Source organism: Opisthocomus hoazin, chromosome 6 (genome assembly GCF_030867145.1).
Source record: "Opisthocomus hoazin isolate bOpiHoa1 chromosome 6, bOpiHoa1.hap1, whole genome shotgun sequence".
Classification (NCBI taxonomy): Eukaryota; Metazoa; Chordata; class Aves; order Opisthocomiformes; family Opisthocomidae; genus Opisthocomus; species Opisthocomus hoazin.
The window spans coordinates 41,472,947-41,483,795 of NC_134419.1; the positions used below are offsets into that span (position 1 = coordinate 41,472,947).

Genomic DNA, 10,849 nt, shown 5'->3' on the forward strand with positions numbered 1-10,849 from the left:
ACTATTTTCCTCTGGCTTTAGTAAAAAGATTTCTGAATTTTTAAATCCTAATAACGAAGTGCTCTTCATCCTGTGGGTTTGGGTTTTTTTTTTCCTTAAGCTGGTATGTGCTGTAACCTTGTCATCTCGGTGAAGGTATCAGTCTGACTGCCCTTCAAATGGACTGATTTGTGGTGGTAAAAGACCAGGCTGAAGCCCAGGGCTTGGCCAAAGTAGGTCATGTCAAGTTCATGCCTATCATGTGTTCAAAAGTCATAAACGTTTCTCAGAAAGCCTATCCTTTGGAAAGATTCCTCCAGGATAACAGATGTTGGAGAGAGGGTTTTATGTTGCTACATCTCCACACAAATGACAAGTATTACTGTCATCATTCTTGCTTCCTTGGTGTTTAACCCGATAGTCTCGCTGGAGCCGTAATTTGTCAATTGCTGGGAGCGCTACAGGATGTAGATGGCATGAATCAAACACAGCGATGACTGAGGTAGGGCTGGCTGGACTCGAAAGCTGAGATAGAGGCAGTTTCCAGGGAGGCACGAGGTATTTGAGTAGCCAACTGTTTGTAAGAAAATCTCTCCAGCAGCTGGAGGAGGTAATCTGAACAGCACTTCCAAATTTAGTAGAGGCTTCCAGACCCACAACTTCAACCCAGCTCTACGTTTCGGGTAAGGCACCCGCTTGGTGTGACTTGGCAAAATCCGTTTAGGTGGGCTTGCTCTCAACAGACCATGCAGAGTCTATGCTGAGGAGCAGATTAACTAAATTAACAGCTGTATTGAACAGCTTTGAGCAGTGCAAGGAAGAAGAAAACATCTGATTGGGTTTTTTCCCCCTCCGTATTGCATTGGTACCATATTTTCTGTCCTAACTGTAGAGGGATGTGACGCCTCTCCTCTGTCCAAGTAGAACTTTCCTCCATGTGACATCCAGGGAAATCAGCAGCATCAGCAGTTCCGATGCGAAGCGCTACTTAAATGTAAGGAAGAAATTAATCAGTCCATCCTGGTTCTCAAATATGTTGAATTTACCACGGCTTCCACTGATGGTACGGGTTGCCAGACCTCAGAAGCCTCAAAAATGTCTGATTTTTTTTCACTGCAAGTCTGGGGGCCAGCCAGCAGGGCTCGGACCTGATGGTCTTGACTGTTTCAGCATGTACATCAGCATGCACGCCCCGAGGCAGGGTGGCCTCGTTTTTGTCTGTGACTGTAGTCCAAAATACTCTCTTGTCATCGGCTGGTTAGTACCCTTGTGTTTACCAGCCATGTGTGTGGTTCCTGATGGTGGCTAGACAGAAGCAGCCATGCTTTCCTATGCTGCAGCGTTGTACTAAATGTGCAAAACCTGGCCACCTGCTGATTTTACTCATTTTTCTGGGTCTTGCATGTATATTTATTTTATCCTTTAGCCATGGGAAACCATCTCTGTGGACATCTTGCCCACACTGAAGCTCTGGCTGGATAAAAGAGAAGTGAAAAATATGGGCAGCTAAATGGATTTTCCTTGACACACCCCTTCCTCACAGAATGGAAAATCAAGGGTTTTCTGGACACAAAAAGTCTCAGTTTTTGTGATCTACGCGGGGTCCTGGCCATGTTTCTGAGTCAGGAGAGAGGCAGGGGCAGAGTCTGCACCGTGGAGTGTGCCTTGCAGAAACCACGGCTGATAGGTAGCACCACCAGAAGGACTGCAGAGATAGGAGGAGATAGCTCGTCCACCCCAAGCTTTTCCGTGGCTTCTTCAACACTGAAGCCTGGGTATAGTTTGTTGCTGAATTGGACCTTTTATTTAGTAGTTACAAATTTTACATGCCACTTTTAATAGTGTGCATTGTAACTATTGAAAGCTGTGCATTAAACAGGCCCAGACACTGTTAACAATTTGCATATTATGATATTTTTTTTGTAATGGCTTGTTATAGCATCAGCTATTAAGAATTTATTGCTAGTGCATTTTAGGTGGTGCTTTACAGTCATTTAATTACAGCCATCTAGCAGTCATTCCAGAAATATGCACGGAGAGCAAGAACCCCAGTGTAAGGTGGCCCGAAAGGCTTTTACCTGCCAAGCCCGGAGTTCAGGCCCTCAGGTGGCAATGATGTCATCGGCATATGCAGGGAAACACAAACATTTAAAGCCGTGCAGGGAGCTGTGTTCCTCCCGACACGAGGTGTTCATGAAGTCACCAGCTGGAGCGAGAGCCCTGCAGAGCTCCAAGGACCTGAACTTGGCTCTTGGCAAGCAAGCAAAGGCAAGTCGGTTCCCCTCCGGCCCTAGTCGCGGCACGGATGCAGGGCTTTTGGCTGTGAGCACAGAAGTTCGGCTGCAAAACTGGGCCCTCTGAAGCCCCTTGGTACTCCTGTGCGCTCAGCTGCCAAGTGCGTCCTTATACCCATTAACCCAGCCTGATCTGGTAGAGAATCAGACACGCCGTGTGTGACCCAAAGATAGCAGCTGGTCCAAAATTTGTCTACCGCATCTCCATGTTATTTTTCGCTGCAACAGCGTGCCCAGATTTGAGAGTCTCTCCAGGTCCTTGCCAGGCTACCACTCCTAGATTGGACATGATTGCTAGTGTCGTCTTCTGCAATGGACTTCAGCCATCAGACTTGACCGATGATCGGTGCTGACAGTCTGTAATTCCTTCCTCTGCTCAGAACTGGTATTTTTCATTCTCTCTTGAGAAAACAAAAATCCCACTCCACAGTATTGTAGCACTAAGCAGCTACATTCATGAGACACTCTTGCTATCCCTATGCTCCCGCTTGAAGACAAGCTTGCCTAAAATTCAGTTCTTCCTGAGTAAGGCTGGCTCTTCTCCCATGTACAAGGGTTGTTACATCGCTTTCTCTCTATTGCCTCCAGCAATGACTTGTCCGAGGTGAAAGCTGGTATGCACTGAATGGGTAAACTCTGTTTTTTCTTCCGGAAGCACCCTCGGAAGATTACTGAAAAACTCACAGGATGAAGCATTTCTGAAAGACGGGCTGACAAGTTGATGCACGTTGCTGTAAATCAGGAGTAATGTGTGCCATTTTGATTTCCTCCTGGAGCTGCCGGTAACCAGCTGGGTTGTCTGGCTGACACCGGTGTTTTGGTACAACCACTCCAAAGCCTTCACCCCCCTCCCTGAACAACACAAATCCTAGCTGCTTTTTCATGACTTTCAGTAATGCTCTACCAATATTTGCAGCCTGCAGTGGCCGAAAGCGTGTGGTGCGCTCATTACTGGATGATGTTCGTACAGCGTGACTCCGTGGAGAGGAACAAGCTTGGGTTTATTCACAGATTGCCTGAAATGTGCTGAGTCTGTTCCTCTGAAGCAGATCCAGTGGACTGGAGGCTCACACTTGGGGTGATGCATCTCAGCCTCAGCCCTGTCACTGCGTGGGAGGCAGAGCCCGTTAGTGCTGTACGTTCTCTGCTCGCTCCCTGTGGCCATTTGAGGTGAAGAAATTTCCCATTTTGGGAGGGTATTTTTTACAATGAGTGTGGTGAAACACTGAAACGGGTTTCCCGGAGAGGTAGTGGAGGCCCCATCCCTGGAAACATTCAAGGCCAGGCTGGACGGGGCTCTGAGCAACCTGGTCTAGTTGAAGATGTCCCTGCTCGCTGCAGGGGGGGTGATCTATATGACCACTAAAGGTCACTTCCAACCCAAAGCATTTTATGATTCCATGATTCTGTGGAACTGTGGCTGCCAAGAAGCCTGATGCTACAGTCTCCTGCTTATTGTCTGCGTGGTAAGCGGTGTCCATCCAGATGTCTCGCTTCCAACTGAACACAAGACAGCCACAGACGGGTTGCTGGGCGCACTGCATTTAGCTTAAAGAAAGAAGGACAAAGTGTTGCTTGGGTGTTGTTTCCAGTCTCTCAGCCATGGTTTTACTCTTCAGGCTTACTCCTTGTTGCATACTCTTAATCTAACCTGATCCAGTTTTCCCAGGTCACCTCCAAAATGATCTGAGGCAGAAGTCACGTCTGGTTCTTGCTTCAGCAACGTACAGAGGCCAAGGATTTCCCGTGCTGTGCCTTGCACAGAGCCCCAGTTGCAATGCAGTCCCTTGGGTGGGTGCTCTGCGTCAGGACCACCAGAGTTTAGCAGGCCACATCTGAAGGTGAGTGAGTCTGCTGTAACAAGAACTAGTATAGCGGTGTCCTCCAGCCCAGCGCTGGAAACATGGGGCTTCAGAATTCAAAGAATCCCGTTACAAATGAATGGTTTCTGCCCTAAGGATCTAACCAAAAGGATGGCACAATGCAAAGCCCTGCTCCCCTGTGACTGGCTCTGGTATGTTCTTCTATCTTAAAAACAATATACTGCCCTTTTTATGGGTCTGTTCTGTCTGGGAGCATTGACAGCTTCACTGCTCTTTGTTCTTGTCCTGTGGTCTCCACCAGCACCATGAAGATAGCTCTATGCTGCCCAGCTCACAGGAGACAGCAGACACATAGCCCTGCGCTGGCGTAGCAGGAGGGCCGAGGAACCTGCTGGGAGGGAAGATGGGAAGCTGCAGGAGGTAGGTGGCTGCCGTTCCCTGGTGTTTCTTTTATAGTTGTTATCCCAGTGAGCCTGTGAGGAGGGCATGGCTGTTCCCACCGCACAGGTGGAGGTGGTCCAGTTAAGTTGGATGGTTTTTCTACATCTCTCCTATCTGAGAGTCAGAGCTGGGAGGCAACCCCGGGGCAGAGTGCTGCCAAACACTGGCAGTGACAGCTGAACCTAGGTAAAGAGTCACCCTCGGGTTTGGTTTGGGTCAGAAGCTGTGCTGGGTCAGAAGCTTTGCCTCTAGGGAAGCAAAGGCAGCTTACAATGAGGGGAAAGTCATGGTCAAGTTTGGACTTCCGTGCAGGGGGATGAGGTTTCCTAGGAACACCTTGGCAGATTTGGGGTTTGGTGCTTAAAACAGAATTCAGAGCATGCAAAACCAAACCAAGGACACAGAAACCTTGTGTTACCGCGCTGTGCTCCCGTTACCCTTCTTTCGGTGCTTGCAAAGTCCTCCTTTAGATATTCCCTAAAAAAAATAGCACAATCCTTTATTAAATGCAGTGCAGTAGTTTTTAAGCCCTAATGTCACCTTCTGATTGTTCCTTCATCCTTCTCTCACACCAGCTTCTCTGACCTGAGACTTTGTAGCCACATGCTAGCCATGGCGGGAGTCAGAGATGCTTGGAGGTCTACTTCCAGTAGCCTTTATTTCTCACCAGTATCTTCTGGCAGAAAGATAAAGCACAGAGCTGATAGCAAGCTCCTGTTGCCCAGGTTTCTGGCTACAGAATGGGGAAGGATAAACACCTCCTTAAGCACTGCGAGATAGAAATACAATGAGGGAAAGGAATGGAAATCCTTTCATAATGCAATGGCTAGAAGCAATCCAGCTGTTTTGTTTTATTCCCACCATGAGAACTATGGTTGGTCCCAGTGCAAGCCTGGCCACCTGTCAAATCAGTTTTGTGAACTAAAGCTTATTGGAATTTGACACTCTCTTGTCTTGGGGAGCGCTGGTGTGATCAATACTGACTCCTCCTATAGCAGTGACACAACACATACGCTACCCGTGCAGTCCCAGATGCCCATCATAAATCATTAAAATACTGGCCACTTCTAATCAGACCCTTTGGGGTATAACGTAATATACTATTTGAGAACTAAAAACAATAAATCAAGTTAGTAGAGAGGTCAGACTGAGAATGAACAGAGCTGAGACTTGCTGATGTGTATATAGTGTAAGAGATGCAACGGAAGGAGATGAAATCCCAAGTCAGCTAAGCAAATTGCTTTCTTCTCATACTAATTCTGCTGAAGGGGAAAAAATAAATAGGAACTCATCCTATTCTGTAGCACAGCTGATTTGAGGTCTAGAATTTCCCAGCATTTGTGTTAGCTCGTGGGATTACAGGTATTTCTGATCATTTGTCCTTTAGGTTAACTCTTACCATATTGCTAAAACAAACCAGCAGTTAAAAATACGTGCCCCCAAATGTCATGATCACCTGGTACAAAAATAACAGAACTCATTTTCTTCTAGAGCTGGAAACCAATTAAACACTAGCAAAACAGAATTTGGATCCCATCAGAAGGCGTCTGCGGTGGTTGCGCTCTGCAGTCGTGGCTGGGACGTAACGGGCAGCGTTGGGAAGGGGAGGTCGCCTTGCCGAACAGCCTGCGTGGCGAGGTGCTGCTGCTTAAACCCAAATAATCCATTCCTTCTCTTTGGTACAGGAAAGGTTGAGTCCCGTCTGTGTTTTCCAAGTGTTGTCTGACTCTGAGGACAATATGGTGTCAGGTACGGCCAATCTCCATGGCCAACAGATAGTTTGGCCACCACAAATGTTACCCAGCAAATAATGATACTGAAGGCTAAGTCCCTCATTCGTGCTGCATCTGCATGTACCCTTTGTTTCTTACCTTATATTTAGAGGAGAAATACCTAAGAATGGCTTCTTACCTTACCTTAGGGCAAGGACAGCCTGTGGCAGAAGATTCTGCTCCGCACGTACACTGCAGATGCTGAAGCTATACAGCTCTCAGTACTGCTGTTGAGTTCCCCTTGCTTTCCCTTGTGCTTTTTCCTTAAACCTCTCTCTTCTTGGCCTAAATTGGGCAGAGTGTTTTTAAAGCCCATGCAGCAGAGCAGCTTGGCACCTGGGTTTTACCTTTGCCCTGATCCTGTGCAAGCTGCTGTTACACCGAGCAGAGGCTTTGCTGTGGGGAGGTGCAAGTCGTATGGACTCTTGGGGTTTGTGCTGGTGATTCTTGAGCTGAAACGTCTGGAGGGAAGTGCCAGGAACTGATCTCAGACTTTGTCTTTGGTAATGCAAACCAGTAATCCAGCAAGTCATCATAAAACAGTGAACAAAGTCTCTGTGAGGCACTGGCAGTAAATAAAAGAGCTCACAAAAACCACGGCAGTAAATAACTGGTGGTGAACAGGGTGGAACTTGGCCCGTCTGAACGATGCACCAGCACCTCCAAACTGGGTGCATGCGCAGGGCACGGTGGACCGATACTGCGTTTTATTTCTAATTAGACCTAAAGCAAGTCTGAATTTCTTTTAAGCCTGGTGGAGAAATAGTTGAAACACAGATGGAGACACAATAATCAGCTCCATCGGAGGTACAGCACAGCTTGGTGCGGGAACTTAATGAAGATTTGTTGGTCAACAGCAATCTCCCAACCCGCTTAACATGCTCTCCGTTTAATTTGCTCTGCTGTTGGAGTAAATTTGAAGCCCCCAGGTCAGACTCGGCTCTCGTAGCCTCTGCAGTGTCAGCAGGAAGCACGAGCCGAAGACGCAGAGCCTAGACTCCGGCAATGTGTGTTTCTCCTAATGAAACCCAAAGCCAGGTGAAATTTTTGGGGGAGAGGAAACAGGATATGGAGTCCCTTTGGGGGATGGGGGATGTTCGTAACACTCAGAAACTTGGCCCGCGTTTCTGGCCTCCTCCCTTTCTACTCCACAAAGGGCTCGTAGCATTTTTAGACGAACTTGGATCCATCGTATGTTGTGAGAGAACCTGCTGGGAGATTTGGTGATTCCTACACTCCCAGGCAGAGGAAACGTGCATTTTTCTGCTTTGTGTTTTTAGGAAAGTAGGAAGATGAAATTCGAAAGAACACGCAGCAGATGGGAATCTCACAGAGACAGACACCGGGAAATGTTTAGACAAGCTTTGTCCCCAGTCCTTGAGCACAGGATTTAGCAACTAAACCGTCGAGAGACTTCAGAAAGACAATGAAATGCGTTTTGGCTTCAAATACGGTTTCTCCACAATCCAGTGAGAGTTGCGCACGTGAATCTGAAGGCAGAATATAGCCAGCAGTATGGGGAATAGATGTAATGTGAGAAACTCTCATGCTATATTATTATAGTCTGAACTGTTTCCATCGTTGGTTAAGTAATTCCCCACTATCCATCTCTAAAGTGCAAACAGTACAGCCGTGATGTGCCCCAGGGAAAGGAAGCAAACCAGCCTTTGAATCTTTACCCAACCTTACTGCTCATATTTTGCTTTCAGTGAATAACTGTTCAAATCCTTTAATATTTCATTCCCATAAAAATATATTTACCAGGGGTTTTTGTGGCAGCAGTGAGGCTGTGTTTATTATTTCAGGAACACCGCACGACTGGCTTTAGAGAAAAGGCAAGGCAGGAGCAGAGAGTGCCACAAATCCATCGGAGAACAGTGTGTTTTCCACCTGTTGAGGCAGCAGCCGCAATAACAGATGCAGGTAATAATTACCTGTACTTCAAAGGCAGCACCAAATCCTGCGCCTTCTGCTCCCCACCTAGCAGACAGCTTGAGAGCGGAATTACAAGAGGAGGAGCGCCGGGAGAGTAGCGTAGGTAGCGCTGTGTGGGGAGCGGAAGAGCAGCTCTTATTAAAGAGAAACTGGAAGGTGGCAGATGAGAAGGAAAGATCTGAGGCACCATGATGCTAAAAGAAGAGTGGAGCTACGCAGCTCTGGAAGCCTGCCTTATTTTTAGAGTGGCGGTCAGGTTTTTAGCTAATACCTTTTCCAAGGCTGCTCTCATTTGTGCTCTTAACATCAGAGATAATTTCTAGCGATAAGTAGGTGCCCTGTGCAGCTACTGGAGCCCAATCCTTCCCAGAGACAGATGGCCCCGCAGCGGCAAGGGTTGCACGTGCCCCTGTAAGGTAAGGGCCTCGTCTCAGTAAGTGACACTACGAGTGACTGTGTGCCAGGACCCTGCTGCTCATCCCCTCCCTGCAGCCCAGCTCCAAGAGCGCGCTGGAGCTCCGCTTCCCTTCTGTTTGCAAGCGCCCTGGAGTATCTGGTGTCAGGAGGAGGGCTGGGACAGCACCGGGAGCGCAGATGCCGAGCAGGTGAAACCCCTTCGGTACTCCCTGCTGAGGCTCGCGAGGCTTTTTCTCCCCTCGCTCTGACTACGGAGAGGAAAGAGGTAACGTCTGGCTGGGTGAGGGCTCCCAGACTCCCACGAGCAAGTTCCTTACTCGCAGCAAGGAACAGATCCTTCCTAGCACGGATTTGCAGGGGAGGGGAATGAGCTCAGCCCCGATTTAATCTTGACAGAAGCAGATGATGAGAAGACTGTGTGCTGAGTTGGAGTTTTCTTTTGAATTCCTACAGTGTTGAAGGCAGCGCTATAAATAGACACAGTATCCTTTATACCCTGGTACAATTCTGTCTCCAGCTCCCCATATAGACAGCGAGTCTGCTGGTAGGTATTTAGCAGGAATTAATTTAACCCAGTCTTCTCTCTCTGTACTCTTTTCCTTCAAGCATCCCGATGGCTTCCACAGCCATACAAACACGTTTCCTCAATAAAAATGTTCTGAGGAAGGCTGCTGATATTAAAAATCCCATTTCTGTCTGAAAAGTCTAGCCTAGGTATAAATAATCCATAGAAGCTCCAAACTATAAAGAATTAGTATTAAAAAGGGGGGGGGGGGGAATCCCTCACACCACTTTCTCAAACTCCTTAATCTTTCATTTTTCACCCCCCCCCGGTTTTGTTTTTGAACTGCGCAGCATTTTATTTGTAGCCTGTTTCCCATTTTCTCCGGTGCAACCGGCTGGCCAGTTTCTCCCTTCCCAGGAGCGACTCTTGTGAACATCAGCTGAGCAGAAGGAAACCCAGATCCAGTGTTTCACGGCTATTATCTTAAAGACCGATCTGTAAGAAATCTAAATACAAGCCCGAGTGGTGTTTAAAAAAAACCCAAACCCCTCGCATTTAAGCATCTTTTCCAGTGAGAGATCCTCAGCCTGGGAATCCAGCTGGAAAGCAAACTAGAATTTCACCAATCTTAGGGCTTCTGGGAGCAGCGGCAGCGATGCTAATCCCGCCGGGCCGGGCGGTGGTCTGGCTGCTGGCGGGGCTGGCTGGGGTTGGGTTCCCGCTGCCCCGTGCGTGGATCGAGCTCACTGTAAACAAGTGGAAAAGTACTTGCCTGGTAGGCGAAGCTCCCGCGCCGCGGTGCCTTGGGTTACCTTGGAGTAACACCACTTGTGCGCCAGTCACCCAGCGGATTTTTAGCCTCTCCGCGTTCGGCTTATTCAAAATCTATTTTTAATTGTGTTAATTATAAAGCGTAAGCCCTGTGAGCATCGGCCCGAGCGAGGCAACGGGAGCTGGGGGAGGCCGATTTTGGACGAGGCCGACGGTCAGGTGGTGTGAGCTGTGCCCATGCTGCTGGCGATGCCGGGCTGCGAACCGGGGCCACGAATGGCGGCGAGGGGCTGGGGGGGTCACCCCGTGGCCCTTGGGGTCACCCCGGGTCTGTGGGGGTCACCCCAGGTCGCCGGGGGGGTTGCGGTGGGAGCTTGTTGGCGGGGAGGTGGTGGTCTCCCCCAGCTGTGAGCGGCTTGGGGGGGTGACTGGGCTTGGGGGGCAGTTGGGGTTCGTGCTGGCAGCAGGGTCAGTGGGGGGTGCGGGGTTGGGGTTACCCCTGGCACGTGCGTCGGGGGGGGGTGTGTGTGTCGAGTTTTACCCCGCGGGTCGGGGCACGATCCTGGCCCGAGCCTCTCGAGCACAACACCCCCCCCACCCCCCGGCACCGGCCGCTCCCGTTCCCTCGGGGTTTCACCCCAAATTCGGGGCAGGCCCCGCCCCGCCGCGCGCGGCTCCGGCCGGCCGGCCCGACGGCGCCACCTGGCGGCGCAGCGCGGTGCCGCGGCGGGGGGTGCCGGGCGAGGGCGCAGCGGGGATGCGCCGGGTCCTTTTCTGGGGGGGGAACCGGGGTTTCTTGAGGGGGACACCGGCGTGTGCCACCCCGCAGAGGGTTGTACTGCAGGATCTGCCGTGATTTACCGCCAGAGCAGAATGCGGGTTTTCCAGCCGCGCCAACCAGCCTTTTAAAAA

At 49.6% G+C, this 10,849-nt stretch overlaps 1 protein-coding gene across 1 annotated transcript in view; it reads right to left on the reverse strand.

The window, feature by feature from the left end:
• The window catches only part of DUSP13B (dual specificity phosphatase 13B), a 23,837-nt gene extending 13,778 nt beyond the window's left edge, over nt 1–10,059 (reverse strand). Inside the window, exons 1-2 of the mRNA XM_009941544.2 lie at nt 9,939–10,059; nt 4,946–5,014 (exon numbers count right to left, since the gene is read on the reverse strand). The gene's annotated coding sequence lies outside the window, so the exon portion shown is untranslated. The remainder of the gene's footprint in view (nt 1–4,945; nt 5,015–9,938) is intronic.
• Between the last annotated feature and the right edge of the window lie 790 nt (nt 10,060–10,849).